Raw genomic sequence first — 26,831 nt, 5'->3', positions numbered from 1 at the left:
TCTCTCCCTTCCCAGTCTGCAGAAAAAAAATAGCTGGATAAGTTTATAAGGCTTTTGTTGGCTTGTTTATGTCTGCATTTGTAAGTAAATGGGTGTGTTGTGTCTATGTTTGTGTGTGAGACAAACTTACTGATGGAAAGCTAAGTCAAAGAAGTTACGTTCCATTTAGTTCTGGGGTCATTATTTGCTTTTGCTGGAATGAGTTCCATAGTTTAGTTCCAGCAGTTCTGATTGAGGCAGTCTTGAGATTCCTCATATTGCATGACAGCTCTACTGCGGAAAGTAACGGCTGTGGGTGGTTATGGTTATGGAAGGAGAGGTGACCTGCCAACTAGTGAGAGCAAAGTATGTGAAGGTTTTTGAGCATCAGGTCAGAAAACTGAATTCAGTATTCAATGGGAAGCCAGTGCAGAGAGTAGAGCACTGGAGAGAGATTAAATAGATGGGCTGTTTGCATTTCGTACCAGCTGGAGCTTTTTCAGGGCATATGGCTTCATTTGTAGAAGTATTCTACAATTCCTTCCAAATGTATGCCAAGCCATGCAAAAAGAGTTACAAAAATAGGCATGTCCTCCTAATTACAAGACTTTTATTGGATAAGTGATTCAGCTGAAAGGTATGTACATTCACATGTTGCCAGATATTTCTATATTGGTGTCTACGGGCTGCTTTACAGATCCTACTCAGGATGGCATATAATTTCACAAAAGGCTAATGTTAACTTATGGTTACTAAACACTATAAACTAATCCAAACCAGCTCTATGTCTATATTTCATCTGACTCAGCCAGTGCTGGTGAGTGCCTGAATTTGGTAGAGACTGGACCATAGATGAAGGTTACCTGGCTGAAACTCAATCCACAAAAGATGGAGTGATGCTCGGAGTACAGAGGGAACTGCCAAAGATGTACCAAGGATTATCTGGCCCTTATGGACACAGGAAGGTAAAGGATGGATGTTAAATCATCACTTGTTTCTTGGGCTGGATCCACAGCTGTCATTAGGCTGACCAAGCTTTCTAAAATCTCCATCTGGCTAGGAGATTGTGGCCATGACTTTGCACCCTGAGGTTATAGCTTCCTGCAATGTGCTCTGTGTAGCACACAGCTACACCTGAAGTCAGTTAGAAACTGAAGCTAGTACAGACTGTATGTCAGCTTGCTTGTTAAGTGGCATTTCTCATCAGGAGTAAAACTTACCCCACACGTCTAGGAGGTTAATGATTAATCATTAATGATCTGGAGGATGGCATGGATTGCACCCTCAACAAGTTTGCAGATGACACTAAACTGGGAGGAGAGGTAGATACACTGGAGGGTAGGGATAGGACACAGAGGGCCCTAGACAAATTGGAGGATTGGGCCAAAAGAAATCTGATGAGGTTCAACAAGAACAAGTGCAGAGTCCTGCACTTAGGACAGAAGAATCCCATACACCGCTACAGACTAGGGACCGAATGGCTCGGCGGCAGTTCTGCAGGAAAGGACCTAGGGGTTACAGTGGACGAGAAGCTGGATATGAGTCAACAGTGTGCCCTTGTTGCCAAGAAGGCCAATGGCATTTTGGGCTGTTTTAGTAGGGGCATTGCCAGCAGATAGAGGGACGTGATCGTTCCCCTCTATTCGACATTGGAGAGGCCTCATCTGGAGTACTGTGTCCAGTTTTGGGCCCCTCACTACAAGAAGGATGTGGAAAAATTGGCAAGCGTCCAGCAGAGGGCAACAAAAATGATTAGGGGATTGGAACACATGACTTATGAGGAGAGGCTGAGGGAACTGGGATTGTTTAGTCTGCGGAAGAGAAGAATGAGAGGGGATTTGATAGCTGCTTTCAACTACCTGAAAGGGGGTTCCAAAGAGGATGGATCTCGACTGTTCTCAGTGGTAGCAGATGACAGAACAAGGAGTAATGGTCTCAAGTTGCAGTGGGGGAGGTTTAGGTTGGATATTAGGAAAAACTTTTTCAATAGGAGGGTGGTGAAGCACTGGAATTCCTTACCTCGGGAGGTAGTGGAATCTCCTTCCTTAGAGGTTTTTAAGGTTAGGCTTGACAAAGCCCTGGCTGGGATGATTTAGTTGGGGGCTTTGAGCAGGGGGTTGGACTAGATGACCTCCTGAGGTCCCTTCCAACCCTGATATTCTATGATTCTAGGTCCTGAACTGGTTAGTTTTTTGTGGGCAATTGAATAAAGTTTTAAATTCCCTGGGACCTGCTTATTTGAGCAACTGTCATACTACCACAGTTGTAATTAACAGAGGTTTCAGAGGAACAGCCGTGTTAGTCTGTATTCACAAAAAGAAAAGGAGTACTTGTGGCACCTTAGAGACTAACCAATTTATTTGAGCATGAGCTTTCGTGAGCTACAGCTCACTTCATCAGATGTTTACCGTGGAAACTGCAGCAGACTTTATATACACACAGAGGGGCTCAAATGGAGCCTCCGGGGATTATGAGTGCTGGGGCATCTGGCAGGGTACTCTCTACGTTCCCTTTGGAATTCACTACCTTTTCCTTAAACCAAACTCTGATGATCTGCAAACCTATGTCCACTCAGATCTTTGAGGGTTTGCATTTGTGTATTGACGGCTGTGATCTGTGGTTGGGATAGAACTCTGGTTTTCATTTGATTGTTTTGGAGAGGCTGCTTCATTAATTCTTGTCTTGTATTTGTGTATATGGTTACTGCACTGAAATCCCTAGATAGGCACTTTTGTAAATGTACTCACAGATTTTAAGGCCAGAATGGACCCTTATGATTATTTATTCTGACCTCCTGCATAACCCAGACCATAGAATTTTACTCAGTAATTCCAGTACCAAGCCTATAAATACAGATATATACAACCAAATAAATAAATTATGGGCTGGCTTAGCATCGGCCTCTTTGCAAGTCACCAAGAATTTATGCTCATAGCTAAATCCACCCATTTTTGGACAATTCTCCATTAAAAACACAAGCCCCACAGACCTACAGGGTGACATGCATAGAAAAAATTGTCAAATAGTGGTAGATCATTAGTTAGGAGAAGAGTTTGAAGTTAATGAACTTGGTTCTCAAGTCCAGCAGCACTGCCCTTGGCAAGTGACCGCAAGTGTGGGGAGAACACAGGGAACTTTAAGCCACCTTTATACTCTCCTGATCCTGAGGTTGGTACCCATGTGCCCTAGGGGCTGTTTTGCAGTCTGGGTATTGTTGGAATGCAATGACATTCTAGCCATAGCTCCACAGCTGAAGGTTGTGATATGAAGCTGATTCTATGCTATTGTGGGATTTCTCCATGCTGGTGGGATATTCTGCTAGCCAATTCCATTGGTTCGGTGGCCTCAGAGCAGGAATGCCATTTGCAATGGGGCAAAGAGGGCAGTTGCCCCCTAAGATCCTGATTTGCCCTCTCCCCCCAGATTTTTCATAGGTCTCAGTCTTCCACTCTTTGTCCCCCTCCCACCTGACTTCACAGAATATAATATAATCATATAGACTGTTCTATAGACTGATAGAATTTGCCCCTTCCCTCTACCCCTGAGTTTTTCTGAAATGATGCCCTTCCCCACAGGAGGAACACAAAGTGGCTGTATAGGTCTCTGGCCCATCCCTTTTATGGTCTGAACTGGAGCTGAAAGCCCGTATTCTGGGAAGCATCACATATTGCCGAGACTATTGAATTCTCTTCCAAGTGAGGTCCTATTACTCTGAGAAACAGTCCCTTCTAATCTACTACAAGGAACACGGAAGGCAGGAGGTGGGGGCTGGAAACAAGGAAGGCAAGACATTGTAAATATAACAGTCAGAAAAACTCCCATACACTCTCTCCTCCCTCCCACACACACACGAGTCAGCACCAGCTGTAGGCCCAATTAAACTCTGCAGTTCACAGGTGTTCAGAGGAATGATTATAACATAAAAGCACATTTCTCTTTAGGGCTCTTTTTAACATTTTTAGTGCTATTTAAATTTAATAGAGTCAACCCCCCCTCCCCGAAAAAAAAAACAAAAACCAAACCAAACAAAAAGCCAATCACATCAACCAACACAGGGAGAATTATACAAAAGAAGAAAATTACACACCCATGCCTGTAGTTTAATTGAACATTAACAGTCAGTTGTGGTGAGTGGCAGTATGGCCTAGTGGAAAGGGGCCAGACCTGGGAGCTAGGCCCAGTGGTTCTCAACCTTTCAAGATGACTGTACCCCTTTCAGGAGTCTGATTTGTCTTGCATACCCTAAGTTTCACCTCCCTTAAAAACTACTTGCTTATAAAATCAGACCTAAAAATAAAAAAAAGTATCACTGCACAGTATTACTGAAAAATTGCTTCCTTTCTCATTTTGTCTGTATGAAATTGTAGTTTGTACTGACTTCACTAATGCTTTTTATGTAGCTCATTGTAAGACATCTGGGTACGCGTTTCCCTGGTTGAGAACCACTGGGAGACCTGGAGTCAACTCCTAGTTCAGCCATACCCTTCCTATGCAACCTTGAGCACATTTCTTAACCTACCTTGTTGTTTATCAGGCCCACATCTGTAAATGAAAATGTTTTCCTACCTTGCATGGATGTTGTGAGATTTAATAATAACCACAGAATCACAGAAGTATAGGGGTGGAAGGGATCTCAAGCCACCTGTGCTGATGCAGTACCAAGTGAACGTGGAATGGCTGAAGACACTTAGATACTGTGGTGATAAGGGATACATAAGAAACTTGATAGAAGTTGTCTAGTGGATGGGGCACTGGGCTGAGAAGCAAGAGATCTAAATCCTATTCCTGTCTTGAGCACTAACTCCTAAGAGACCCTGGAAAATTTGCTGTACCTGTGCTGTCTTTTTCGAGTATAAACTCTTCAGAGCAGAGACTACCTCTTACTAGGTGTTTGTACATGGAAAATGTCATATTTACAGTCTGCAAGAAAAATAAAGGTCAGCAGCTTTATTTACAGTTGCTGCCAACAAGAACAGAGCTGGGAAAGATAATGGAAATCAAATAATTCAAGGAAAATTATACAGGGGGAAAAATTGCCAGAATCCACAATGGATGTTATTGACAATGAACTGTTGGCCCAGCTATAGCCAAGAAGACACTGTCATTTCCACAGGAGTTCACAGTGTTGAGCTCTGTAATAAGTTTCTTTTATACACCTCCATTCCTCAAAATAATCGTTCCTCAGAAGGCATCAATAATAATAACTCTACCAGTCAGCGCTAGAAATTAGTGGTGAGGATTCATGATGTTTTGACCAGAGAAGGATGTCTCAGGTTGAACGCCATAGAATCTATCTCAAATCCTGATTCAAAAAAAAAATCCCAATATCAACCTCCTTACATAGCTATTGTTCTTTACTGGAGAGATAACAATACAAAGGGTGGAGGACAAGATCCTGGAAAATCAAGATGGATGTATTTCTGTTTTAACCATAAGCCATTGGACTCGATGCAGGAATCACTGAGTGATATTCTCCAGCCTGTGTTATACAGGAGATTCGATTTGATTTTCACAATCGTTCCCTCTGGTCTTAAAATCGATGAAAATTCAATATTATCTGCCCTTCCATTCACAATGGCAATTGGGTTACAGACAATAATTATAAGAGACAACCCCAGTGATGGGAATCCAAACATTTTATTTTACTGGCAAAGCCTTTTTATATGTCAAACCTTGAAGATACTCTATCACCAAAAGATATTTGTTACCTACCTTTGGGAAATACTGAGGACTTCAAGTAAATTGCAAGTGGGGACGGATGAACATAAGAACATAAGAGTAGCTACACTGGGTCAGACCAAAGGTCCATCCAGCCCAGTATCCTGTGTACCAACAGTGGCCAATGCCAGGTGCCCCAGAGGGAGTGAACCTAACAGATAATGATCTAGTGATCTCTCTCCTGCCATCCATCTCCACCCTCTGACAAAAAGAGGCTAGGGACACCATTCCTTACCCATACTGGATGGAAACTCTTCAGGGCAAGGGCAGTCTTTTTAGTTCTCTATGCAGCATAGTACAAAGGGAAAATATAGTGCCCATATACAAAAGGGGAAATAAGGGCAACCTGGGGAATTACAGACCAGTCAGCTTAACTTCTGTACCTGGAAAGATAATGGAGAAAATAATTAAGCAATCAATTTGCAAACACCAAGAAGATAATAAGGTGATAAATAACACTCAGCATGGCTTTGTAAAGAATAAATTGTGTTAAACCAACCTGATAGCTTTCTTTGACAGGGTAACAAGCCTTGTGGATGGGGGGAAGCAGTAGATGCAATATATCTTGACTTTAGTAAGGCTTTTGATACTGTCTCACATGACCTTCTGATAAACAATCTAGGGAAATGCAACCTAGATGGAGCTGCTATAAGGTGTGTGCATAACTGGTTGGAAAATTGTTCCCAGAGAGGAGTTATCAGTGGTTCACAGTCATGCTGGAAGGACATAACGAGTGGGGTCCCACATGGATCGGTTCTGAGTCCAGTTCTGTTCAAATATCTTCATCAATGATTTAGATAATGGCATAGAGCAGTGTTTCCCAAACTTGGGAAGCCGCTTGTTCAGGGAAAGCCCCTGGCGGGCTGGGCGGGTTTGTTTACCTGCCGTATCTGCAGGTTCGGCTGATCGCGACTCCCACTGGCCACTGTTTGCGGCTGCAGGCCAATGGGGGCTGTGGGAAGTGGTGGCTGGTACATCCCTCAGCCTGCTCCACTTCCCACAGCCCCCATTGGCCGCAGTGGTGAACCACGGCCAGTGGGAGCCGCGATCGGCCGAACCGGCGGCGGGCTCGCCAGGGCTTTCCCTGAACAAGTGACGTCCCAAGTTTGGGAAACACTGGCATAGAGAATACACTTATAAAATTTGAGGATGATGACAACCGGGGAGGGGTTGCTAGTGATTTGGAGGATAGGATTAAAATTCAAAATGATCTGGACAAACTGGAGAAATGGTCTGAAGTAAATAGGATGAAATTCAATTAGGACAAATGCAAAGTACTCCACGTAGGAAGGAACAATCAAATCAGTTGCACACATACAAAATGGGAAATGACTTCCTAGGAAGGAGTACTGTAGAAAGGGATTTGGGGGTCATAGTGGATCACAAGCTAAATATGAGTCAATAATGTGCTGGAAATGGCCCAACTTGATGATCACTTTAGATAAGCTATTACCAGCAGGACAGTGGGGTGGGAGGAGGTATTGTTTCATATTCTCTGTGTGTATATAAAGTCTGCTGCAGTTTCCACGGTATGCATCCAATGAAGTGAGCTGTAGCTCACGATAGCTCATGCTCAAATAAATTGGTTAGTCTCTAAGGTGCCACAAGTACTCCTTTTCTTTTAGTGTAACACTGTCTCAAAAAAGGGAAACATAATTCTGGGATGTATTAGCAGGAGTATTGTAAGCAAGACATGAGAAGTAATTCTTCCGCTCTACTCCACGCTGATTAGGCCTCAACTGGAGTATTGTGTCCAGTTCTGGGTACCACATTTCAGGAAAGATGTGGACAAATTGGAGAAAGTCCAGAGAAGAGCAACAAAAATGATTAAAGGTCTAGATAACATGACCTGTGAGGGAGGATTGAAAAAAATGGGTTTGTTTAGTGTGGAGAAGAGAAGACTGAGAGGAGACATGATAACAGCTTTCAAGGACATAAAAGGTGTGGTGGAGAAGAGAAGACTGAGAGGAGACATGATAACAGCTTTCAAGGACATAAAAGGTTGTTACAAGGAGGAGGGAGAAAAAATGTTCTTCTTAACCTCTGAGGACAGGACAAGAAGCAATGGGCTTAAATTGCAGCAAGGGAGGTTTAGGTTGGACATTAGGAAAAACTTCCTAATTGTCAGAGTGGTTAAGTGCTGGAATAAATTGCCTAGGGAGGTTGTGGAATCTCCATCATTGGGTATTTTTAAAAGCACATTGGACCAACACCTGTCAGGGATGGTCTAGATAATATTTAATCCTGCCATGAGTGTAGAGGACTGGACTAGATCACCTCTTGAGGTCCCTTCCAGTCCTATGATTCTATGGGGCCCTGATCCAAGACTGTGACTCCCAGGTGAAACTGCAGTACAAATAGATAATAATTAATATTTGAACACATTCGCTTACAACACCCATTCCTTTCCGATCGATACAGCAGTCCTTGTTACAAATCAGATGCATAGATCAAATTGGTATTCACATTAATTTTGACATTGCCTGTTTACTTGACAGCATCCCTTAAGCTACCATAGTACTGTAACTCACTTCATTATTGTGGTGTAAGGAGAAATTGAGCCCTTTTCTCTATTGTGCTATTAAAAATTTCTGAAGAGAAATGCCTTAAAATAATACTGTGGTTTTATCAGGAAGGGAATAAAAGGGCTGGAGTGTTGAATGACCTTCAGGGTGGGGCTTTCATGGGAATTAAGTAAACCAATGCTCAGCTTTGAGACCTCAAACTGAACCTCCCTTTTAAAACAGCCAGTGCTTTGCATTTCTGGTGTGCTGATAACTATACATACCCACATCCATCTGTAGATTATACAATCTTATGAAAAGGATCCTGCTAAATAATCTAAACCCTTTTCAGAAGTGATGAATTTGCATGAGATGGAATTTTCTTAACTTTTGAATATAAGGAAGTTTAAATTTCACTAAAAATATGTCATCAGTTCTTAGAATATGTGCTATTTACTTATGCGAAACAATCTGTTCTACCTTGCATTAAGCTGTGACACTTCAGGTACCTTTCCTAGACCTGAAGAATATCAACATAATTAATTATCAGCTCTCAAAGACAGAAAAAAATCCACAGCTGCTATAAGAAGAATGAGAGGCACAAGGTGGGTGAGGTAATATATTTTATTGGACCAACTTCTGTTGGTGAGAGAGACAAGAAAGATAGTGGGTATGTCTACATAACAATTAAACACCTGCAGCTGGCCTGCGCCAGCTGCCTTGGGCTCTAAAATAGCAGTGTAAACATTCAGACTTGGGCTGGAGCCCAGGCTTTGGGACCCTTCCCGCTTGCAGGATCTCAGAGCTCGGGCTCCAGCCTGAGCCCAAACATTTACACTGCAATTTTACAGCCTCGCAGCCCAAACCCTGTGAGCCTGAGCCAGCAGATCCTGGCTAGCCACAGGTGTTTAATTGCTGTGTAGATAGACCCAGTGTGTTCCAGTCATTCCAGGTCTGAGAGTCAGGACTGCTGGGTTAAATTCCCAGTTTTTCTATTGACGCTTTCGGTGACTTTAGGAAAGTGACTTAACTGCTTTGGGCCTCCATTTTCCCATCTGTAACATGAGGATGATCATGAGGAACACACGGATCGAACATAACTTTTTAGTGTTTGTAGTATATCTTGAGCTCAAGAGATGAAACATGTTAAGTAAGCGCCTTTGGGTTCAGAAGCCAGAGCCAGATCCTTTGCTATTGATGAGGCGTGCACAGAGTGAATCGAGAGATCAACAGAGCAAAGGGAGCATAAAGCTCAGCTTTGCACTTCCTGATCTGGAGCCCCAGCGTGTGAATGCTTCCCCTGCAATAAGTGAGCACAGTATGAGGAACGTATCAATTCTTCTTCCATATGCAAATATGACTGATAAGGCTGTGACATCAGTTAGGGTGTGAACAGAATTTTCAAAAATGCCTGCATGATTTAAGCATCTAAGGGCTTGTATACATGTTGTGTGAGTCCGCACTAGAAGGATGTAACTTCTAGTGCACAAGCATGATGCGTATTAACTGGCACATGTGGACCCTGCCGGTGAGCACTAGAAGTTCCTCAGTGAGTGTTTATGTGGTCCTGTTTCAAACAATACTGCATTAATGTATGCCAGACAACTTCCTGAAGATGAAAATAGCACCTAGTAGGATTTTCAAAAGCACCTAGGGACCTAAATCCTATTGAAAGCAATGGGAGCTGGGTGCCTAACCTGCTTTAAGTGCTTTTGAAAATCCCACTAGGAAGGAATCTGCATCTTTAAACTCTTAAATACCTTTGAAAATCTAGCCTTTGGAGATTTAGGCTATGTCTACAATGCAGCTGGAAGGCGTGATTGCCAGCCTGGGTAGACAGTCTCCTACTGGTATGTCTATTCTGCAGATGGAAGGTGTGATTCTCAGTATGGGGAGACATACGCTTGCACTAGTTCAGCTCCAGCAAATACACTAAACAGCCACTTGAGTCCAAGCCTGCCTGAGATCCTGGGTTCCAGCTTGGGTGGCTAGCCCAATTGTCTGCCTGTGTCACAACATCCACACTGCTATTTTTAATGTGCTAGCTGGAGCTGGGCTCGTGCACATCTGGGACTCACACTCCCAGCAGCAGTGTAGACATACCTGTAGGAAATGCGCGCAGAGTGTCAGCAGGATTAAATTTCCAAAGGGCCTACGTTACCTTTAAAAATTGGACTTATGTGCCTCACCCAATTAGGTGCTTTTGAAAATTGTACTCTCTGTGCCTGACTCAGAACTCTCTTATCCCTGATTTACGCAAGTGTAACTTCATTGTACTCGGTGAAGTTACATTGATAAAACCAACGTGAGATCTGAATCATGCCTTTTGCTGTCTTAGCTTTGTTATTGGCAGCTGGCCTCACCAACAATGTTGGCATCATGTCAAGAAGCCTTTCCCCCAAAAAACATTTGTTTCATGTTTTCAAATTAAGTTCGCAAACATTTATATTGCACAAAGTCCTTAGTGTAGTCAAAGCTGGTCCTTTCTTTGTTTGTTTGTCTAGCATATAAATCAGCACAAACATTAATTAATCCCAGAATTTAAAGTCAAAGTTTTAGCTATTTGTTTGCAGCCTTAGAATGCTTGATATAATGGTACATTTTATTAATAATTGCTGCTTATAACTTGGTAAAAACAGTTGCAAATCCTGTTTTGCACTATGCACCTTGCTCTGTTGGTGAATGAGGGAAGCAGCTAGAATAGGGGTGGCCAACCTGTGGCTCCGGAGCCAAATGCGGCTCTTCAGAAGTTAATATGCGGCTCCTTGTCTAGGCACCGACTCCGGGGCTGGAGCTGCAAGCGCCAACTTTCCAATGTGCTGGGGGGTGCTCACTGCTCACCCCCTGGCTCTGTCACAGGCCCTGCCCCCACTCCACCCCTTCCCGTCCCCTCCCCTGAGACTGCAGTGCCCTCGCTCCCCCCACCCCCCGAGCCTCCTGCACGACGCGAAACAGCTGATCGGGAGGTGCGGGGAGGAGCTGATGGGGGGCGGGGGGGCTGCTGATGTATTACTGAGGCTCTTTGGCAACGTACATTGGTAAATTCTAGCTCCTTCTCAGGCTCAGCTTGGCCACCCCTGAGCTAGAATAAGGGGATGGTGGTTTTGTATTTAAAGGCCACATCAGTGGAAGATGAGGAGTCATAAGGCTACCCCACCTCCCTGTAATGCCTCTCTGTGTCTCACCGCAGTCATGGGGGGATAGCAGGGGCTGCACGGGTGTAGTCATTTTGGGCCACACTTTCAATAATATTTAGGCTCCCAAAGACCCAGGCGGGCACCTTGTGAAATTTTCAACAGCACCTAAGCAGGTTAGATGCCTAACTCCCAATGACTGGTTTCCTCTCTCACATACAGCAGGCTGGCTCTTTGACTGAAGTTGTAAAGATTCGCACCTTTAAATCTAGAAGCCTCCAGTTCAGTCCGTGTGGTTGGGCAAGATGGAGGCTGTTACAGATGGTCTGCCACCCCCACATGATTAGGTAAGTTGTGGGAGGAAAGGGGGTGGCGGCAAGAGGTTCTGCTCCTCCCTCAAATGCACCAGCCAGAAGGAAGGGGTTTGGAGTTTATTATCAGTCAGAGCCAGTCATAGATTGTTCCCTCCCAGAAGCAAGGGAAGAGCAGGGAAGGACTTGACTTTGGGTGGCACAATTGCTTCCTTGGGCTGTTCCTAGTTCAGGCAGCTACTTGCAGCCCATTTCGCAGGGCCAGGAGCAAAAGGTCAGCTGCTCTCTCAATCTTTAGTGAAAAGGTTTAAAAGAACGATCAAGCATTAATTGTGCAATGCTCACAAATGTCTGAAGGGAAGAGTGGAACTCAGTTCTGCCATCCGTGATGACACAGTAGTATGCACAGCCAATCTGTGCACGTCTTGTCTTTACACTGACCATCCATTAGCCATCATTCTCCTATCTCGCAGAAGCAAAAACATCCTATAACGTGATACTGAGCAAATGAGACAGACCCCAACATTCAGCGAGGGGAAGAGCAAAGCAAAACTGTCTGAAATTCTTAAAATCCCACGGGATGATTATGGCTCGCTTATAGGGGTGTCAGGGGTGAGGCTTGTTGTTGAAGCTGCATCCTTGCCATCTTCAAATGTGTGTGTGGAGGGTGGGGGTGAGCCAGGGAAGAGACCTCCGGTCCCTTGATTATATAGAAATGGTGGACCTACCACCTCTTACAAGTGGCACAAAGGAGCTATAGTTGTTATTCTAATGGAATTATGTTGGGGTACAGATTTAATCTTCCCCCAACCTCCCTGTAGACACATACATTCTTCACCTATACTAAACCCAATTGCTTATCTAAAGATTATGCCAACCAATGGTGCCCTTCTGGCTATTCTCTCCCCACCAAGTCTGCTTTCTCCCAACACAAGCCTCCTTTGCAACAGGATCTTCCTCATTACTTGTATATATTTGCATGGAGGTGCCTTGCTGTGCTGAGAGCATTCATCTGGCCAGGTAGGTTACCCCTAAAAAAAAAAAAAAAGGAAAAGGAGAAGGCATTTTGATAGAGGGTCCATTTGACTTCACATTGAAGATCAGGTTTGTAGGTGTTTTCTATAGGTGACCCAAGTCTCACAGCCATAGAGGAGGGTTGGGGTTACCATCGCTTTATAAACTAAAAATCTAGTGTCTGCTCTGATGTCGAGCACCAGAACGTTCTATGGAAGATCCTCGACATAAGGCGGGAGGATTGCCGCACTAATGTCCTCACAGAGGCCGACAGCTTCAGCGTTGAGGCCCTGATTATCCAGCACAGCTGAGGTGGAGCGGGTCCTGTGTGCGCATGCCTGATATATGCTTACCAAAACAACAGCTGTATGCCCAGCTCACCAAAGAAAAAAGGAAATGAGGAGGCCAAAAGAAATGCTTTATAGACATCATCAAGATAAACATCAAGCACTGGGGCACTGACACCAGACACTGGGAGACAGCAGCCCAGGATAGGGATAACTGGCAAAGACTTGTCAGAGAAGGAACGATCACTTTTGAGTAAAATCCCCTTGTCCTAGATGCAGAAAAATGCTGGAAAAGAAAGAACGGATGGCCGTCACGCAGCAATCGTGGCCCAACCCTGACTTCCAACACCATCCACAATGTCTGCCAATGAGCCTGCGGTTCAAGGATCAGACTCCTCAGTCACCAAAGGACCCATACAAAAATAAAACCTGTGAAAGATCATCCTTGACCTTGAGGGATCGCTGCCACTGAAGATCGGGGATAGGGAAATAGTTTTCACAACCTCCTTTTGAAGAGATTGAATGGGACTAATTTTCTCCCCCTAGTTTCTCCACCCAAGCAAAACTGTCACAGCAAGTAAGTCAGAGAGATCGGGAATAGCAGCTGGGAACAGTGAGAACTAACTGACGATTTTTCCAACATTACAAAACATTTGGTTCAGGTTTGTTTTTAGTGAAGAACAAAAATTCTGGGGTGCTTTCATTATTTCCAAGCCAATTCACCCATCCTTAAAAATATATTTCAGCTATTTTATTTGATTAAAAAAACCCCAGACATTCTTGTGCCAGATTGATTTGCTCCTTTCAAACTCAGTGAAAGTAAAGCAGGTAAGCAGGTTCCTTGTTTTGTTTGGTAGCTGGAGGCATGGCCAGCAGGCAGTACTGCTTAAATAATTGTTGCCCTGAGCAACAACTGAGTAATTACTTTTTCATTGGTTCCTTTAAGTTCAGAGAATTCTGAGCTTTGGTTTCCAGGACATTTTCTCTAGGGTGATTCATTTACTGTTGCACTCACTGTGTGCACAATGGGAGTGAAGTTGCAATAAGTTATAACTGGTCACAAGTGGTGTTTCATGAGACACTGTACATAAAGTCCTTGTTCCGTCCTCTTTTTTTCTGTACAAGCATCTCTTGCTTGTCTTGTTTTGTTCATTTGCCGCAGGTTTCTGTATGGCATCAAATGCGCTTTATCTTTTAAGCAGGCTGTCCTGCCCTTCAGGACTCATCCATGAATCCTCATGATTTTATTCTTCACCAGACAGTGATGTGCAGCTGCTGCTCCCCACCTTGCTCTGCCCATAGGGGATGTCATAAAGATAAAGGGAAGGGTAAACCCCTTTGAAATCCCTCCTGGCCAGGGGAAAGCTCCTCTCACCTGTAAAGGGTTAAGAAGCTAAAGGTAACCTCGCTGGCACCTGACCAAAATGACCAATGAGGAGACAAGATACTTTCAAAAGCTGGGAGGAGGGAGAGAAACAAAGGGTCTGGGTCTGTCTGTATGCTGGTTTCTGCCAGGGATAGACCAGGAATGAAGCCTTAAACTTTTAGTAAGTAATCTAGCTAGGTATGTGTTAGATTATGATTTCTTTAAATGGCTGAGAAAAGAATTGTGCTGAATAGAATAACTATTTCTGTCTGTGTATCTTTTTTGTAACTTAAGGTTTTGCCTAGAGGGGTTCTCTATGTTTTTGAATCTAATTACCCTGTAAGATAGCTACCATCCTGATTTTACAGGGGGGATTTCTTTATTTCTATTTACTTCTATTTTTTATTAAAAGTCTTCTTGTAAAACACTGAATGCTTTTTCATTGTTCTCAGATCCAAGGGTTTGGGTCTGTGGTCACCTATGCAAATTGGTGAGGCTTTTTATCCAACATTTCCCAGGAAAGGGGGGGTGCAAGTGTTGGGAGGATTGTTCATTGTTCTTAAGATCCAAGGGTCTGGGTCTGTAGTCACCTAGGCAAATTGGTGAGGCTTTTTACCAAACCTTGTCCAGGAAGTGGGGTGCAAGGTTTTGGGAAGTATTTTGGGGGGAAGGACGCGTCCAAACAGCTCTTCCCCAGTAACCAGTATTAGTTTGGTGGTGGTAGCGGCCAGTCCAAGGATAACGGGTGTAATATTTTGTACCTTGGGGAAGTTTTGACCTAAGCTGGTAAAGATAAGCTTAGGAGGTTTTTCATGCAGGTCCCCACATCTGTACCCTAGAGTTCAGAGTGGGGGAGGAACCTTGACATGGTGGCATAGTGGTGGGATTAACCTGAAATCATTTTGAGATCCAGTTGAGATTTTTTGAACTAGAAATACAGATTTTAAAAAGAAATTCTTTTTTCCTTTGGAAAGGAAGTCCAGAAAGCAGTTGAAACTGAAAGCAGATTGTTTTGTCTCTGCTTTGTGGCCAAGCAGAGACAAAAGGGGATTATCTTTGTGAATTGCAGGTTTTCTTTGCCTGGAGGCAGGGTACTTAACTCCAGCAGGGAAATTCACAGTCTTCCAACCCAGAGGTTTTTTTTCTTTTCTTCCTAAAAGTAAATAGGGGGTGTGTGTTCTACCCATTTGCTGGAGACAAAAGTGGCAGGGTTTTTTTTTTTAGGATTTTGATTTTTTTGTTTTACAAGGAGCACAGGTTTGAAAAGGAATTTTTTTTTTCTTTGGGCTGGGTAAGCAGGTTTCCAAGTAGTTGGAGGTTTTTTGCTTTAATTTGGGCCCAGAGCAGAGACAAGGGAATTGTCTTTTTCTGTAGGCTGACAGTCACTATCAGAGAATAGGTATTCTATTCCAGCACAGCAAAATTTTACCGCCACGTTTTGTTGGTTTATTTCTAAACCTCGGGTGTAAAGTTAGTTAAAAACAGAGAGGTTAGAATGGCCAAATCCTCAGCTCGACTACAGCTGGAATTAGCCAAATTTCAGGCTGAGGAAAAACAAAGGGAACATGAAAGACAGATAGAACTCATGCGGCTGGAGAAGGAGGTACAGGAGGCTGCCCACAAGAGGGAAACGGAGGCAAGGAAGCATGTGGAGGAGGAGAAGGAAAAAGAGAGGAAGCATGTGGAGGAGGAGAAGGAAAAAGAGAGGAAGCATGTGGAGGAGATGGAGAGGATAAAGGCCCAGCAGAATATACCAACAAACCCTAGTAATCCTTCTCCAGGTACCACTTCCCATCCCTGAAAGTTCCCCACCTACAAGGCAGGTGATGATACTGAGGCCTTCTTAGAAAACTTCGAAAGGGCCTGCCTTGGGTACAACATCTCTACTGACCAATACATGGTAGAGCGGAGGCCGCAGCTCAGTGGACCCTTAGCTGAGGTGGCAGCTGAAATGCCTAAAGAACACATGAACAAGTATGAACTGTTTAAATCCAAGGCGAGAGTCAGAATGGGGATAACACCCGAGCAGTCTCGTCGGAGGTTCAGAGCCCTAAGGTGGAAACCAGACATGTCATTTACCCGACATGCCTACCACATTGTGAAACATTGGGATGCCTGGATATCAGGAGCAAGTGTTGAATCTCCAGTAAATTTGCCCTTCCTAGTGCAAATGGAACAATTCTTAGAGGGTGTTCCTGAGGAAATAGAAAGATACATCCTAGATGGGAAACCCAAAACTGTAATCGAGGCAGGAGAGATTGGAGCCAGATGGGTGGAGGTGGCAGAGAAGAAGAAAACTGGTCGCAGTTGGAGCGGAGACCAGAAGGGACCACCCCAGACCACACCCTATTACCGGGGGCCGTCCAAAGCCCCACCTACCTCCCAAAGAACCCTCCAGACCCCTTATCGTCCCACCACCCCGTTCTCCAGCAACCCTCCTCGCCCCAGTGACCCGTCAGCTGGACGATGTTTTAAATGTAACGAGCTGGGGCATGTAAAGGCCAACTGCCCCAAGAACCCCAACAGATTACAGTTCATTGCACCGGAATCACACCAGAGGTCCACAGGCCCAGATACCTCCCAGATACCCTTGGAGCGGAGGGAAACTGTGAGTGTGGGCGGGAAGAAGGTCACCGCATGGAGGGACACCGGAGCACAAGTGTCAGCTATCCATGCTTCCTTAGTGGACCCCCATTTAATCAACCCAGAGATCCAAGTGACGATTCAACCCTTCAAGTCCAACTCTTTCAATTTGCCTACAGCCAAGTTGCCTGTCCAGTACAAGGGCTGGTCAGGAATGTGGACTTTTGCAGTCTATGATGATTATCCCATCCCCCATGCTGTTGGGGGAAGACTTGGCCAATCATGTGAAGCAGGCCAAGAGGGTGGGAACGGTCACCCGCAGCCAGGCTAAACAAGCCGTGAGGCCTAGCTCTGTTCCAGAAACTTCTATCAGGACCCAGTCAGAGGTGATGGACCCGGACCCCAGGCCAATGTCTGCAACAGCAGTAGTGGATCCAGTCCCAGAGACCCAGACGGAACCAGTCCCAGAACCGGAACCAGCCAAACAACCAACACCAGACCCCGTGCCAGCACTGAATCCAGTACTTGCAACCTCAACACCAGAGGGCCCCACCGAACCTGAACTGGAAGCAGCCGATAACCCTACACAAGAGGCTCAGCCGGAGCCTGAATCCCAACATAGTGCACCAGCGGAGAGCGGTTCGCAGTCAACAGAAACAGCTCCATCCCCTATATCGCTTCCAGAGGGACCAAGCCTAGGTCCACAATCCAATGAGGAACTGATGTCTCCAGCATCAAGGGAACAGTTCCAGACTGAACAGGAAGCAGATGAAAGCCTCCAGAGAGCTTGGACGGCGGCACGGAGCAACCCACCGCCTCTCAGCTCTTCTAATCGATCCAGGTTTGTTGTAGAAAGAGAACTTTTATACAAGGAAACTCTTTCTGGTGGACACCAGGAAGACTGGCATCCTCAGAGACAGTTGGTAGTTCCAACTAAATACCGGGCCAAGCTCTTGAGCTTAGCCCACGATCACCCTAGTGGCCATGCTGGGGTGAACAGGACCAAAGACCGTTTGGGGGGGTCATTCCACTGGGAGGGAATGGGCAAGGATGTTTCTACCTATGTCCAGTCTTGTGAGGTGTGCCAAAGAGTGGGAAAACCCCAAGACCAGGTCAAAGCCCCTCTACAGCCACTCCCCATCATTGAAGTTCCATTTCAGCGAGTAACTGTGGATATTCTGGGTCCTTTTCCGAAAAAGACACCCAGAGGAAAGCAGTACATACTGACTTTCATGGATTTTGCCACCCGATGGCCGGAAGCAGTAGCTCTAAGCAACACCAGGGCTAAAAGTGTGTGCCAGGCACTAGCAGACATTTTTGTCAGGGTAGGTTGGCCCTCCGACATCCTCACAGATGCAGGGACTAATTTCCTGGCAGGAACTATGAAAAACCTTTGGGAAGCTCATGGGGTAAATCACTTGGTTGCCACTCCTTACCATCATCAAACAAATGGCATGGTGGAGAAGTTTAATCGAACTTTGGGGGCTATGATACGTAAATTCGTAAATGAGCACTCCAATGATTGGGACCTAGTATTGCAGCAGTTGCTCTTTGCCTACAGAGCTGTACCACATCGCAGTTTAGGGTTTTCCCCATTTGAACTTGTATATGGCCGTGAGGTTAAGGGGCCATTGCAGTTGGTGAAGCAGCAATGGGAGGGATTTACACCTTCTCCAGGAACTAACATTCTGGACTTTGTAACCAACCTACAAAACACCCTCCGAACCTCTTTAGCCCTTGCTAGAGAAAACTTACAGGATGCTCAAAAAGAGCAAAAAGCCTGGTATGATAAACATGCCAGAGAGCGTTCCTTCAAAGTAGGAGACCAGGTCATGGTCTTAAGGGCGCTCCAGGCCCATAAAATGGAAGCATCGTGGGAAGGGCCATTCACGGTCCAGGAGCGCCTGGGAGCTGTTAATTATCTCATAGCATTCCCCACCTCCAACCGGAAGCCAAAGGTGTACCATATTAATTCTCTAAAGCCCTTTTATTCCAGAGAATTAAAGGTTTGTCCGTTTACAGCCCAGGGAGGAGACGACGCTGAGTGGCCCAAAGGTGTCTACTACGAATGGAAATGTGGTGGTGGTGTGGAAGAGGTGAACCTCTCCATGACCCTTGGGCGTATGCAGCGACAGCAGATCCAGGAGCTGTGCACTAGCTACGCGCCAACGTTCTCAGCCACCCCAGGACTGACTGAACGGGCATAACACTCCATTGACACAGGTAATGCTCACCCAATTAGGGTTCAACCTTACCGGGTGTCTCCTCAAGCTAAAACTGCTATAGAACGGGAGATCCAGGATATGTTACAGATGGGTGTAATCCGCCCCTCTGAAAGTGCATGGGCATCTCCAGTGGTTCTAGTTCCCAAACCAGATGGGGAAATACGTTTTAGCGTGGACTACCGTAAGCTAAATGCTGTAACTCGCCCAGACAACTATCCAATGCCACGCACAAATGAACTATTAGAGAAACTGGGACGGGACCAGTTCATCTCTACCTTGGACTTAACCAAGGGGTACTGGCAGGTACTGCTAGATGAATCTGCCAAGGAAAGGTCAGCCTTCATCACACATCTCGGGCTGTATGAATTTAATGTACTCCCTTTCGGGCTGCGAAATGCACCCGCCACTTTCCAAAGACTTGTAGATGGTCTCCTAGCGGGATTAGGAGAATATGCAGTCGCCTACCTTGACGATGTGGCCATATTTTCGGATTCCTGGGCAGACCACCTGGAACATCTACAAAAAGTCCTTGAGCGCATAAGGGAGGCAGGACTAACTGTTAAGGCTAAGAAGTGTCAAATAGGCCTAAACAGAGTGACTTACCTTGGACACCAGGTGGGTGAAGGAACTATCAGCCCCCTACAGGCCAAAGTGGATGCTATCCAAAAGTGGCCTGTCCCAAAGTCAAAGAAACAGGTTCAATCCTTCTTAGGCTTGGCCGGTTATTACAGACGATTTGTACCGCACTACAGCCAAATCGCTGCCCCACTGACAGACCTAACCAAAAAGAAACAGCCAAATGCTGTTCAGTGGACCGGAAAGTGTCAGAAGGCCTTTAACAAGCTTAAAGCGACACTCATGTCTGACCCTGTACTAAGGGCCCCAGACTTTGACAAACCGTTCCTAGTAACCACAGATGCGTCCGAGCGTGGTGTGGGAGCAGTTTTAATGCAGAAAGGACCTGATCAAGAATTCCACCCTGTAGTGTTTCTCAGCAAAAAACTGTCTGAGAGGGAAAGCAACTGGTCAGTCACTGAAAAAGAATGTTACGCCATTGTCTACGCTCTGGAAAGGCTACGCCCATATGTTTGGGGACGGCGTTTCCACCTGCAAACCGACCATGCTGCACTAAAGTGGCTTCACACCGTCAAAGAAACTAACAAAAAACTTCTTCGGTGGAGTTTAGCTCTCCAAGATTTTGATTTCGACATCCAACACATCTCAGGAGCTTCTAACAAAGTGGCTGAAGCACTCTCCCGTGAAAGTTTCCCAGAATCAACTGGTTAAAATCGTCCTTGAGATGTGGAAAATATTGTTAGTCTTTATGTACTTGGTAGTATATTTAGAGATGAATGTGTCTTATTAACTCTGTTTTTCCTAGAGCTCCAGGAAGAAATCCCAGCCAGTGTTTCACCCTAGCTGAGATTTGGGGGGCGTGTCATAAATATAAAGGGAAGGGTAAACCCCTTTGAAATCCCTCCTGGCCAGGGGAAAGCTCCTCTCACCTGTAAAGGGTTAAGAAGCTAAAGGTAACCTCGCTGGCACCTGACCAAAATGACCAATGAGGAGACAAGATACTTTCAAAAGCTGGGAGGAGGGTCTGGGTCTGTCTGTATGCTGGTTTCTGCCAGGGATAGACCAGGAATGGAGCCTTAGAACTTTTAGTAAGTAATCTAGCTAGGTATGTGTTAGATTATGATTTCTTTAAATGGCTGAGAAAAGAATTGTGCTGAATAGAATAACTATTTCTGTCTGTGTATCTTTTTTGTAACTTAAGGTTTTGCCTAGAGGGGTTCTCTATGTTTTTGAATCTAATTACCCTGTAAGATATCTACCATCCTGATTTTACAGGGGGGATTTCTTTATTTCTATTTACTTCTATTTTTTATTAAAAGTCTTCTTGTAAAACACTGAATGCTTTTTCATTGTTCTCAGATCCAAGGGTTTGGGTCTGTGGTCACCTATGCAAATTGGTGAGGCTTTTTATCCAACATTTCCCAGGAAAGGGGGGTGCAAGTGTTGGGAGGATTGTTCATTGTTCTTAAGATCCAAGGGTCTGGGTCTGTAGTCACCTAGGCAAATTGGTGAGGCTTTTTACCAAACCTTGTCCAGGAAGTGGGGTGCAAGGTTTTGGGAAGTATTTTGGGGGGAAGGACGCGTCCAAACAGCTCTTCCCCAGTAACCAGTATTAGTTTGGTGGTGGTAGCGGCCAGTCCAAGGATAACGGGGGTAATATTTTGTACCTTGGGGAAGTTTTGACCTAAGCTGGTAAAGATAAGCTTAGGAGGTTTTTCATGCAGGTCCCCACATCTGTACCCTAGAGTTCAGAGTGGGGGAGGAACCTTGACAGGGGAATAACCATCTCATCCTTTTTAACTATTGCTCTAAAGAAAATAAAAAGGTGTGAGAATCAATGTAACCTTCTCTGAAATTTTTAAGCGCTAAATTAGAACATTAGAAGAGAGGAGTTGTCCTGCTGCATCAATTCAGTGCTCCAGCTATTATTATTATTTAACATTTTTATTGTAGCAGTGCCCAGAGGCTAACTAGGTCAAGATCCCACTGTACCATGAGCTGTATAAACATACAGTGAATGACAGTCAGAGACCCCAAGGAGATCTAGGGATCAATTTTCAAAAATGTCTAAGTTCTATTTCAAAAGTACTTTAGGACCTTGGGAGCCCAAAGTCCCATTGACTTTCAATGAGACTTAGGCATTTTTTGAAAATGAGACTTTGGGGCTTGTTTACATGGTGCTTTAATCTCCACCAGAGGGCTGTAAATTCTAGTGTACACACACTGGTAGGTCCAGGTGGACACTGCTGGCATAAGTGAAAAATTCCCTAGTGCATATCAATGGATGAGACCTCTCACATGCATAATGAACAGGGAGGGGGTTTCGATTTTTTTCATGCAACCAGAATCCAGGAGGGCCTTATTTCAGAAAGCAATTAAGAGACCTCATTAACAGCTTTAATTTTCTTAATAGTAGTTTTACATTAAGGGAAGTTTAACAGTAAACCCTTTTCCCCTTGTGTAAATTAAAAGAAAGACCCTTAATCCCTTGAATGGAGATCCTATTGGTTTAAAATGTAACACATTATAGTGTCCCACTTCCAAGTCTCCAGGAAGGTTTGCAATAAAAAAAGAGGGTTACCACCATTCTAGGAGGAGTGGGGAGTAGCCATAGATACAGGATGTCTATGTATCTTTGTTCATTTCAGTTATAATAGGTACACATCCTGTATCATAGATCTATCTACACACAATTGCACATACCCTGCCCCCAGGACTCCAGAAATCATTTCTTTTCCAGCTCAGTGCATTTGTAGTAGTAAAAATCTTTCCCAGAGCTGCCATTTGTTCTAGCCATGGGGTTTGGTTGGAAAGCTGGTGTTTTATCTTCACTGTAGGCCTTGTGGACTCTGTGCCTGATGCTGCTGTTCAATACAAAAAGGAAACCTTAGGCTTTGCACCTTAATTTCACTTCAAAAGTATCTCTGGGTGTGACTGCTAAAAGTTCCTAAACTGTTAGGCTCTCAATCTGCTGCTACTGACTCTCAGTGGGACTTAGGTGCCTAACTCCTTGAGTTGCTTTTGAAGATCACATTCTCTGCTCCTATAAACACAATGCAACATTCAAAATATCTGACATTAGGGTTTCATACTGCTGCCCATCTTCAGAGTATCTGAGTGCCTTCCAAGGAAAACAGAGCAACAGCTAAATCCTCAGTGAATGTAATGGAGTATCTGGCTCTTTTCCATTTTGAGGATTAAAATCACTGCCTGAGGTTGATGGGATTTTGGCTGTTGTTTGTTAGTTGCCTTCTTTCAGGGTGTTTTTTTTTTTTAACAGGGGATGTAAGACAATAGAGCTCCATCATAAAGGGGATGTGTGGGTAGAAAGAGGAATCAGTGCTGAAAGCGTCATTCTCACTAGGGAGGAATGGTCTTTTTGAAGAGGAAGGTCTTGCAGCATTTCCTACAGATGGCCAGACTCTGGATTTGCCTCATCTCCTCTGAAAGGTCCACTTGACAAAGAATGCTTTGTCTCTAGCCGTCACATGCTTCATCCTGAGCTTTGTGAACTGCCTTGTTCTAGAGGAGCACAGCCATTGTGGTGGTTCATGGATGAAAAGCCTGTAATTGGTGTAGCTGGGACTTAATCCCTTATTTGCTTGGAAGATGGGGAGCAAGAATTTAAAATGACATCTGAAACTGGCAGGGAGCCAGCAAAGAAATTTGTGCCTGCTTATGGCAGTCTAGACCAAGAAGGAGGAGGGTAGCCACATTTTTTTTTTAATGGTTGGAACCTGTGCAATGTCTTCACATCCAGCTTTGGCTACAGTGAATGTATTTAAATAAGTATTTGACTCAAGATGGGAAGGAGGATGTCAAAAAAGGTTATAAACCATTTCAGGCCCTCATCTCATCTTCAAGTTGGTATTCATTCATGAATGTTCAAGGACTATTTGCAAAATCACACCTCGGAACCTGATGTTAATAGCCCTACAGAGTTAATGGGCCATACCTTTAGCTGGTACACCCCAATGTAGCTCAGGGACTTCCCCACATACACCAAGCCCCTTCCTTCTCCCCATTAAAAACATATTTCCCAGGAAACTTTGAAGCTCTAATGACCATGCACTATTCTATATAAATCTGTCTTGTATTTCCTGGCTGGTTCCTTTCCATTATTAGGCCCTCAGAACAGAGACCTTTGACACTGACCTATCTCTGTGCAGTGCCATGTTTATATATAGTGCTTCATAAGTGATTTATTACCAATAAATAAATGCTGTGGGAAGGAGGTGAGGGGAGGTATGATCACTGAAAATACTTGCAGAAGCAAAAAATTATGTTGCATTAAAAATGCAAAACATCCAGAATCCTTGATCCAGGCCGGACACTTAGCAGTGTTGTATTTCTTGAAATTGTCACAATTAGAACCTACCTCTTGCTGTATTTTGGGGGATGGGGAAATAAAAAGTAAATGTCTCCCTGTTTTGTGCTTCCCTCTGGTAATTACTCAGGGAAGCCATCAGGAAAGAGAAATACTTTCCTACAATTTAAGAAGCAGAGATCTATTAAACATGAATGTGCCATTCCTAGCGAGAGTAGGGAAAGGGTGAGCTTCAGCACTAAACTGGTCATTAGCTTAGTCTCTGTCTTTGTTCACTTGACAGAGAATCAGAAATGTCATTTCCAGTGCCCTATGCATGCAGTAACAACCAGTACCCCCCATGTTTTAGAACCTGACAGTACAAATGTTGGCATAAATGATTGTGGTGATGTGTTTAAGCCTAAGGCACTTCACCTCAAACTTCCATTTGAAAGACGTCTGATGATAGTGGCTGTTCTGCTTAGAATCACAAGCACCAAATATTTCTGTTTATCAGTAAAGAAAAGAGGAACTTTCACCTTCTGCTTTTTTAAACTGTGTTCTTCACTATTATCTGAAGGGAGATATCTTAGAGTCAATGTGAATAGTTCTCTGAAAACATTTGGTCAGTGTGTAGCCGCCATCAACAAAGCTTACAGAATGTTAGGAACCATTGGGAAAAGGATAGATCATAAGACAAAAAATATCATAACGCTACTATGTAAATCCAAGGTACACCGACACCATGAATACTGCATAAAGTGCTGGTCTCTGCATCTCAGAAAAGATGTATCAGAAAAGGAAAAGGTACAGAGAAGGGCAACAAAAAATGATGAGGGGTCTGGAACAGCTCTCATATGAAGAGAGATTAAAAAGACTGGAACTGTTCAGATTAGAAAAGAGACAACTAAGGGAGGGTATGATAGAGGTCTATAATATCATGACTGGTGTGAAGAAAGTGAATAGGGAAGTGTTATTTACCCCTCCACATAAAACAGGAGCCAAGGTTCAACCAATGAAATTAATAGGCAGCAGGTTTAAAACAAACATCAGGAAGTACTTCACACAACATACAGTCAAGCCGTGGAACTCATTGCCAGGGGACATTGTGAAGGCCAAAAGTATAACTGGGTTCAGAAAGAATGGCATAAGTTCATGGAGGATAGGTCTATCAGTGGCTATTCGTCAAAGTGGTCAGGGACGCAACCCCAGGCTCTGGGTGTCCCTAAACCTTTGTCTGCCAGAAGCTGAGACTAGGTGACAGGGGATGATCACTCAATGATTGCCCTGTTTTGTTCATTCCCTCAGAAGCATCTGGCATTGCCCACCATCAGAAGACAGGATACTGGACTAGATGGACAATTGGTCTGAGACAGTGTGGTCATTCTTATGTTCTGGATTTGAACTCATGTTGGAGATTTTGTGCAGAGCAGCTGTATCCCTGCATTTGCTAGATGAATATTTAAAATTCATGAAGCCAATAATTCTCTGTGAATGAGTGCAGGCAAAATAGGCAGCTCCATTCTAGTAACAGGGTGCTGTGTGTACAATCAGAATTGCATTGTACAGGAAAGATGTTCTTGTGGCTCAGGCATAGACTGGATTGTCAAGAAAACGGGGTGATATTGCTGAAGTCATTTTGGACCTGTCCACGCTTGAGGAAATTTTCTGAACAATTTTAAAACCAGCTCAGCTAAACTTATTTTCAAACCAGTTTCAACCCTCCACCCTTACTATATGATCCCCTTTTAGAATGCAGAGACGAGGCTCCTTTGGTAATTGCTTAGTGAGCGTTCACACTAGAGAAACTGCTGGGTTTTTTTAGTTCCGAATATGGATTTAAATGACTGTTGCTTGTAAAATCTAGAATGTGCCTCTCCCCATGTCACAAGCATGAGCCCTGGCAGCAACTCTATATGACGTGCGGGAAGTGCTGAACATCAGAAGAGATAGCATCAGCATCTTGTACCAAAGCGGCTCCACAATGAATATGTCTTTGAGTTGGTAATGGAAAAGATGAGCTTTATATTGTGCTTTCAGCGAGAATGCTTCCTACAGCTCCAAAGTTGGAAGAGTCCTCTTTTGGGACATCTCTCCCACCCCTACCTTGTACTACAGCTGGTTTCATTACCTCTAAACCATCCCAGATGGGTATTGAGTCTTGCCCTGAATACCTCCAATGAAGGTTATTTCACAAACTCCCCTATAAGCTAATTCCATTGCTTAAACAGAAATGAGATGATCTTTGAAGGAATGCTTTCTTAACCTACCAAATGAAACACCGAGCTGTAAAAAACAAACATTGCATCAGCTGAAAGGAGTTGAGGCAACCAAGCCCAGAGAGCAAAATGTCCTACAAACAACAAACCAAAAGGGATTTCCCTCTAGTGAGATCTTTTATACTGGTAGTATATATCCTGCATAGAGAAAATGTAAATACATGAGTAAGGCATAAAACCGTTCAAAGAAATACATGCCCTTTGTATCAGTTTCACAAAATAAATAGCTATAAAAACAAATTAATGCCTGAAAAGAAATAAAGCTGTTAAGTGAATAAGTTACATACTTGCTATCTAGGCACTTTCAGTGCAGTAGTTAATGAACAGGGAACAAAACAAGTCCTGCATTTTTTTTTCTTTTCAGAGCTGTAGACAAGGAAAAAAATATAAATGTAAAGTGAATTGAATAAGCCTTCATGTAATTTATTGGATTAATTTAAAAATACACCTCATAATGACTTCTTATCCTCTGAAAAGTTGCAGGAGATATTTAATGCCTGAAAGGCCTGATGCTGAGCAGTACTGTATGTTCAGTTATCGTAGGTCATA

This window comes from Lepidochelys kempii, chromosome 4, assembly GCF_965140285.1.
Source record: "Lepidochelys kempii isolate rLepKem1 chromosome 4, rLepKem1.hap1, whole genome shotgun sequence".
Lineage (NCBI taxonomy): Eukaryota > Metazoa > Chordata > Testudines > Cheloniidae > Lepidochelys > Lepidochelys kempii.
Note: the sequence above shows the minus strand (reverse complement) of the source record.